We start from the raw sequence: 8,175 nt of genomic DNA, 5'->3' as shown, positions 1-8,175 counted from the left end.
TGTTGCCCAGGCTAGAGGGCAATGGCACAATTTCGGTTCACTGCAATCTCTGCTCTCTGGTTCAAGGATTCAAGCAATTCTCCTGCCTCAGCTTCCTGAGGGCTGGGATTACAGGTGCCCATCACAATGACTGGCTAATTTTTGTATTTTTAGTAGAGATGGAGTTTCACCATGTTGGCCAGGCTGGTCTTGAACTCCTGACATCAAGTGATCCACCTGCCTCAGCCACCAAAAATGCTGGTATTACAGGCATAAGCCACTGTGCCTGGCCTGTTTAGTACCTAACACTCTCTATTTTAATTATTTTTGTTCCTAAAGCGTTTGCTTTCTATTGCTCCAGTGTCTATATATTTTGCTTCCTTATCAGGCTTCTCTGGCTATCTGGAAAATTGTTAGTCCTATATTTAGAATATTCAAATTTAAAATTAGAGTGGATTACCAACACTGTTTGTTCTAATCCCCTGAAATTACACATCTTAAAATCTAAGAATTGAGCAGTGACTAGTTTGCCCAAAGGCACACAGCTGGAAATCATCAAAGAGAGCCAGGCACCAGAAACCATAACCCTGGTTGCTAGTTCAGTGCCCTTTCACTTTCAGATTGTGTTTTTGATTTGATGCTCATATTCCAATCTTCCAGCTTTTCCTGTTGGCCTAATTTTGAGTCTATTTGAAAAGAGAGCTTTATAGCCATCATTTGTATTCCTTCCTACCAGTAAATCATCAGCATTTAATGCTTTATGATTTCTGAATCCTCCTCTAATGTCTACTACCACCATGCATTTCCTTGTTCAAGTCCTACCAAAGCTGAATTTTTAAATCATTCCTCTAATTGTGAAAAAATGCTTGAACTTATAACAGTGTTCTTTTGCCTGTGGTAGTATTCACAGAGACCCTTGATTAAATTCTATTTTATAGGTTTGAAGTTCATTCCATTACTTATAGTTGATGATGTTTCTTCTTTTGGGAAACAAAAATGTGACTGGTGAATTACATAAGTTACACTAAGATATTTATGCCTCTTTTTTAGAAGGATAAACTTCAAATATTTCAGCAAAAATTAAAATATTTATTAAATATGTATGAAAATTCTTTACCGCAAAATTCTGTGGCTTTTAATCTAACATTGTTACTAAAATATAGAAACAAAACTATTAATTGATGCTTCCATCATGAGGTAATGACGCTCTGATTATCTTTCAGCATTTGTGTCCTGGGGAGCTGATAACTGATGTTACACATATAGTGCTTCTAATGGTCCAGGTAGTGTTCTAAGTGCTTTATTTGAATCTTATGAAGCAGATTCTCTCATCCCCATTTTAGAGAGGAGGTGTCTGAGGCACAAAGGTGTTAAATATCCTCAAGGTTATGAAGTAGTAAGTCTTGATTCAAAGTCTGCTAGTTTGAATTCAGAGTTTGTTCTCATAAGCTGTGCAGTATAATGTGTCTCTGGGAATAAAACGTGTCAAAATAGCTCTTTTACTTTTATCCCGATTTGTGGGCCCTCCACTGGGTGATTCCATCACCACCACCAAACCCAGCATTTATGGGGTCAATTAATTTTTCAAAAATTTATTGTATATGTATATCCATTCAGCTGTTTCATTGTAGGCTGTCACTAAAATCAGGGAAGTTAAAATGCCAAAATTTCTCTGATATAGAAGAAAATGTCTAAAGTCTCCAGAAGATATTAAATCACTTCTAACCCTACCTTTCTGGGAGGGGCTAGGAGGACATAGCATCACCATGGCTGCTTTAATAAATGATACAACGGAGGACTGTGCAACAACTCTTAAGTGCTCACACACACAGTAATGATCTACCAGTACTTTGCTCAAACGTACCTGTGACCATTTATTTGCACAAACACCAGGAAAAAGGAATATCACAGTATTTAAAGGACTGTTGGACACAGAGTTGACATTTACTCCCCGATTCCTGAAGGGTCGTCCCTGCTCTTTTGAGTGAAGGCATTTTGAAGGTGGGTAGTATGTGGAGTCCTAGTTCAGATCAGGTGCATGTTGGGTTCACCAAATGACAACCTCCCAGTGACTATTACATCACTTCCTGAATGAATAATTGGAAAAGATATACTTGGTAGTTGGTACAACTCCACACTTGTTCCTTGTCCTGTGGGTTACATCTATTATAGTAAGGAGGTTACCGAAACTGTCCTATCCCCCAGTATAAAATAGTATTTTTTTTTTTTAGACAGCGTCTTACTCTGTTGCCCAGGCTGGAGTGCAAGGGCATGACCTGCAACCTCTACCTCCTGTGTTCAAGCAATTCTCCTGCCTCAGCCCCATACCCCCAGCCCACCAGTAGCTGGAATTACAGGTGCATATCACCATGCCCAGCTAATTTTTGTATTTTTATTAGAGACAGGGTTTTACCATGTTGGTGAGGCTGGTCTTGAACCCCTGGTCCCAAGTGACCCACCTGCCTTGGCCTCCCAAAGTGTGGGGATTACAGTTGTGAGCTACCACACTCTACCTAAAATAGTATTTCAAAAATTATACTGCATTATGTAGGATAAAAAATACCCCAAAGATAGAGAAGTAGTTCCCATTCTACCTCCATTTAATTCACCAGTGTGTCACCTATAAAATCTAGTCACTTCATGGAGAATACCAATGGACTATTGTGAACTTATCCCAGCAGTAGTCTAAAGTGCAGCTGCTTTGCCAAAGGTGGTATCTTTGCTAGAGCAGATTAATATAGACATGGGTATATAATATGTGATCATTGATCTTTCCTTTTCCATCTTTTTCAGAAAGGAGAATTGGGAACAGTTAGCGTTCACTTGGAATGGACATCGTATATATTTGTTGTGTTACTCTTTGTCATAACATAGCCTATAGAGGCCTGGACCATTTGGACATTTTATAGATGGTCTTAATGGTCTGTTAATAATCCTATGCTGTCAAACCAGATGAAGAAGTGGCAAGCATTACTTTATTAGTACACATGTGCTCTCAAGAAAAGGAATAAACTCTATAGAGAACCATGAGATTGTCACATAATTAAAATTTTGAGTTCAGTGGTCCAGTACATGCTAGGACGTCCTTTTCAAAGCAAAGGAAAATGTTTTTTCCTTCTTTAAAAATTTTTTATTTCAGTAGTTTTTGTGGTACAAGTGGGTTTTTGTTTTTGTTGTTGTTACATGGATGAATCATATGGTGGTGAATTCTGAGATTGTTGTGCACCCATCACCTGAATAGTGTGCATTGTACCTAATGTGTACTTTTTTTTACCCCTAGCCTCCCTCCCACCCTCCCACTTCTGTTTATCTAAAGTCTGTTATATCACTCTGACTTTGTTTACTCACAGCTTAGCTCCCACTTAGAAGTGAGAACATAGAGATTTTGATTTTCCACTCCTGTGTTACTTCACTTGGAATAATGGCCTCTAGCTTCATCCAAGTTGCTGCAAAACACATAATTTCATTGCTTTTAATGGCTGAGTAGTATTCCATGGTATATATTTTCCTTATCCACTCGTTAGTCAATGGGAACTTAGGTTGGTTTTCTACATCTTTGAAGTTACAAACTGTGCTGCTATAAATTTATGGGTGCAGCTGTCTTTGTCATACAATGGCTTCTTTTCCTTTGGGTAGATACCCAGTAATAGGATTGCTGGATCAAATGTTATATCTACTTTTAGCTTTTCAAGGAATCTCCATTCTGTTTTCCACAGAGGTTGTACTGATTTACGTTCCCACCAGCAGTGTATAAGTGTTCCCTTTCCTCCACATCCATGCCAACATCTTTTGTTTTTTGACTTTTTAATAATGGCCAATCTTGCAGGAGTAAGGTGGTATCTCATGGTTTTGATTTTCATTTCCCTGATGATTAGTAGTGTTGAGCATTTTTTCATATATTTTTTGGCCATTTTTTTTTTTTTGAGAATGTCTACTCATATGCTTTGCCCACTTTTTGATGGGATTATTTGTGTTTTTTATTTTTTTCTTACTGATTTGAGTTCCTTGTAGATTTTGGATACTAGCCCTTTGTTGGATGCATAGATTACAAATACTTTCTCTCATTCTGTAGGTTGTCAGCTTTCTCTGATTATTATTATTATTGTTATTATTATTGCTGAGTAGAAGCTTTTTAGTTTAGTTAGGTCCGATTTATTTTTGTTCTTGTTGCATTAGATTTTGAGGCCTGAGTCATGAATTCTTTGCCAAGGCTGACGTCTAGAAGAGTTCTTCTGATGTTGTTTCTAGAATTTTTATAGCTTTATGTCTTATATTTTAATCTTTGATTCACCTTGAGTTGATTTTTATGTAAGGTGAGAGACACGGATCCAGTTTCATTCATCTACATGTGGCTTGCAGTTTGCTTAGCACTATTTATTGAATAGGGTGTCCACTCCCTAATTTATGTTTTTGTATGATTTGCCAAAGATGAGTTGGCTGTATGTATTTGACTTCATTTCTGGGTTCTTTATTCAGTTTCATTGATCTATATGCCTCCTTTTATATAAGCACTATACTGTTGTGGTAACTACTGCTTTGTAATATAATTTGAAGTCCTGTAATGTGATGCCTCCAGGTTTGTTCTTTAATCAAAGAAAAATTATCACATCTTACACCTTCTGTCACTAATAAGAAAGAACTATACCTGGTAGATTTCTTCCATTTCTGGAGGAATCATAGGCTATAACCAGGAATACTACTACAACCCATATGCTGAGAGACATGAAAGTCTGTCATCTTTGATTACGGTGCAAATCTGGGAAAGGTTTTTCTGCAAAAGATCCACACTTTGTGCAAATAGCCCTACTTCTTGGGCCATACTCCTGGCATAACCAGGTAGTAGAAAAATTGGTGGTGAAAAGAGAAAATAAGAGTTTTACAGCAATCACCAGTTGGATAATTAGGAATGAGCCAAAAAAAAAAGATGATGGTAGTCAAACAGAGGAAGAGAGGTAATTTTTGAATGATTCAAAGAAGGAGTGTTCTAAAGATATACAGAATAACTAAAAAAGAAAGACGGAGATGAAAATCCTAGTATTAAAGCATTTGAATCAAGAAGTGGTAATCTCCAAACTAGGTTAATTTCAATAACCTAAAAATCCACAAGGTGGGAGTGTTTCACTGAAGCCAGCTGCTAGAGAAACATTAGCGCCGACTTATTTTTCCTCTATCCCTTCTCTGCTTTCTTCCTTTCTCTTCCTCTGCCTCCCTTTACTCTTCTTCTCTCTGTCTCTGTTTTTCTAATCATGAAAACAAGTGAAAACTATGAGCAAGAGCATAGAAAAAAGACTAGCAAAGGCCGCAGTTATTGAGAGTATCAGATACAGAAAATAAAATTACTTAGCATGTTTAAAGTAAAACCAAAAAATTAAAAGTATCTTAATGGAATAGGAAACTCTAGAGAATGGCCAGAAATATTAAAAAATAACAAATAGAATGTCAATAGAAAATAACATCATTGAAATTTAAACCCAAATGAATGGATTTAACAGAATATTAGTATGTTAGAAGCAGTTGAAGAGTAAATTAGTGAACTGTAACTTAGATCAGAACGGGCTATCCAGAATGAACACAGGAATTAAAGCGGAAATTAAGAAACATGTAGCTAGGAGACATGGAAGATGGGGGGGAGGCTCTAAAAAATTTTAAAGAGTGTTTCAAAGGAGAGGAAAAGGATAATCAGCTAATGTATTTTTTTAATTTTATGTTACAAGATATATGTGCAGAATGTGCAGGTTTGATACATAGGCAAATGTGTGGCATTGTAGTTTGCTGTACCTATCAGCCCATCACTTAGGTATGAGGCCTTGCAGGTGTTAGATATTTGTCCTGATGCTTTCCCACCTCACACCCCCTGAAAGGCTGTGGTGTGTTTTGTTCCCCTCCCTGTGTCCATGTGTTTGTTCTCATTGTTCATCCTTTACTTACAAGTGAGAACATGTATATTTGGATTTCTGTTCCTCTGTTAGTTGGCTGAGGATGATGGCTCCCAGCTTCATCCATGTCCCTGAAAAGAACATGATGTCATTCCTTTTAATGGCTGCATAGTATTTCATGGTGAATATATATCACATTTTCTTTATCCAGTCTATCATTTATGGCCATTTGGATTAATTCCGTGCCTTTACTATTGTAATAGTGCCGCAGTGAACATATATGTCCATGTATCTTTCTTTTATTTAATTATTTTTGAGATGGAGTTTCACTCTTGTCACCCAGGCTAGAGTACAATGGTGCGATCTCGGCTCATTGCAACCTTCGCCTCCTGAATTCAAGCAATTCTCCTGCCTTAGCCTCCCAAGTAGCTGGGATTACAGGTATGCACCACCATGCCTGGCTAATTTTTGTATTTTTGGTAGAGATGGGGTTTCACCATGTTGGCAAAGCTGGTCTTGAACACCTGACCTCAGGTGATCTACTTGCGTTATCCTCCCAAAATGCTGAGATTACAGGTATGAGTCACTGCACCTGGCTGTGTGCATGTATCTTTATAATAGAATGATTTATAGTCCTTGGGTATATACCCAATAATGGGATTGCTGAGTCAAATGGTATTTCTGGTCCTAGATCTTTGAGGAATTTCTTGAGGAATTGCCACACTGTCTGCCACACTGTCTGCCACGGTGGTTGAACTAATTTACATTCCCATCAACAGAGTAAAAGCATTCCTATTTCTCCACAGCCTTACCAGCATCTGTTGTTTCTGGAGTTTTTAATAATCATCATTCTGACTGGCATGAGATGGTATCTCATTGTGGTTTTGATTTGCATTTCTCTAATGATCAGTGATTTGAACTTTATTTCATATGTTTTTTGGCCACATACATATATTATTTTGAAAAGTATCTGTTCATGTCGTTTGACTACTTTTTGATGGGGTTATTTTCTTCTTGTAAATTTGTTTAAGTTCCTTGTAAATTTTGGATATTAGACCCTTCTCACATGGATAGATTGCAAAAATTTTCTCCCATTCTGTAGGTTGCCTGTTCACTCTGATGATAGTTTTTTTTTGTGCAGAGACTCTGTAGTTTAATTAGATCCCATTTGACAACTTTAGCTTTTGTTGCCGTTGCTTTTGGAGATTTCATCGTAAAATCTTTGCTTATGCCTGTTTCCTGCATGGCATTGCCTAATTTTTCTTCTAGTGATTATATGGTTTTGGGTTTTCCATTTAAGTCTTTAGTCCATCTTGAGTTAATTATTGTACAATGTATAAGGAAGGGATCCAGTTTCTGTTTTCTGCGTATGGCTAGCCAGTTTTGTCATCACCTATTATTAAATAGCAATTCCTTTCCCCATTGCTTGTTTTTGCCAGGTTTGTCTAAGATCAGATGGTTGTAGATGTGCAGTCTTATTTTGGAGATCTCTGTTCTGTTTCATTGGTCTTTGTGTCTGTTTTGGTACCAGTATCATGTTGTTTTGGTTATTGAAGCCTTGTAGTGAAGTTTGAAGTCAGATAGCATGATGCTTCCAGCTTTGTTCTTTTTGGTTAGGATTGTCTTGGCTATATGGGCTCTTTCTTGGTTCCATATAAATTTTAATGTAGTTTTTTCCAATTTTGTGAAGAATGTCAGCGGTAGTTTGATGGGAATAGTGTTAAATCAATAAATCACTTTGGCCAGTATGGCCATTTTCATGATACTGTTTTTTTCTATCCACAAGGATGGAATGTTTTTCCATGTGTTTGTATCCTCTCTTATTTCCCTGAGCAGTGGTTTGTAGTTCTCCTTAAGAGAATTACACTTCCCTTGTTAGCTGTATTCCTAGGTATTTTATTTTCTTTGTAGTAATTGTAAATGGAAGTATATTCATGATTTGGCTCTCTGTTAGTCTATTGTTGGTGTATAGAAATGCTAGGAGCTTTTTCACATTGATTTTGTATCCTGAGACTTTGCTGAAGTTACTTATCAGCTTAAGGAGATTTTGGGCTGAGATGATGGGGTTTTCTAGATATAGGGTCATTTCATCTGCAAACAGACAATTTGACTTCTCCTCTTTATATTTGAATACCTTTATTTCTTTCTCTTGCCTGATTGCCCTTGCAATACTGTGTTGAATAGTGGTGGTGAGAGAGGACATCCTTAACTTGTGCCAGTTTTCAAAGTAAATGCTTCCAGCTTTTGCCCATTCAGTATAATTTCAGCTGTGGATTTGTGATAAATAGTTCTTGTTATTTTGAGATATGTTCTGTCAGTA

This window comes from Cebus imitator, unplaced genomic scaffold (assembly GCF_001604975.1).
Source record: "Cebus imitator isolate Cc_AM_T3 unplaced genomic scaffold, Cebus_imitator-1.0 Scaffold119, whole genome shotgun sequence".
NCBI classification, from domain to species: Eukaryota; Metazoa; Chordata; class Mammalia; order Primates; family Cebidae; genus Cebus; species Cebus imitator.
The sequence above is the reverse complement of the archived record's forward strand: the minus strand, read 5'-3'. Positions refer to the sequence as shown.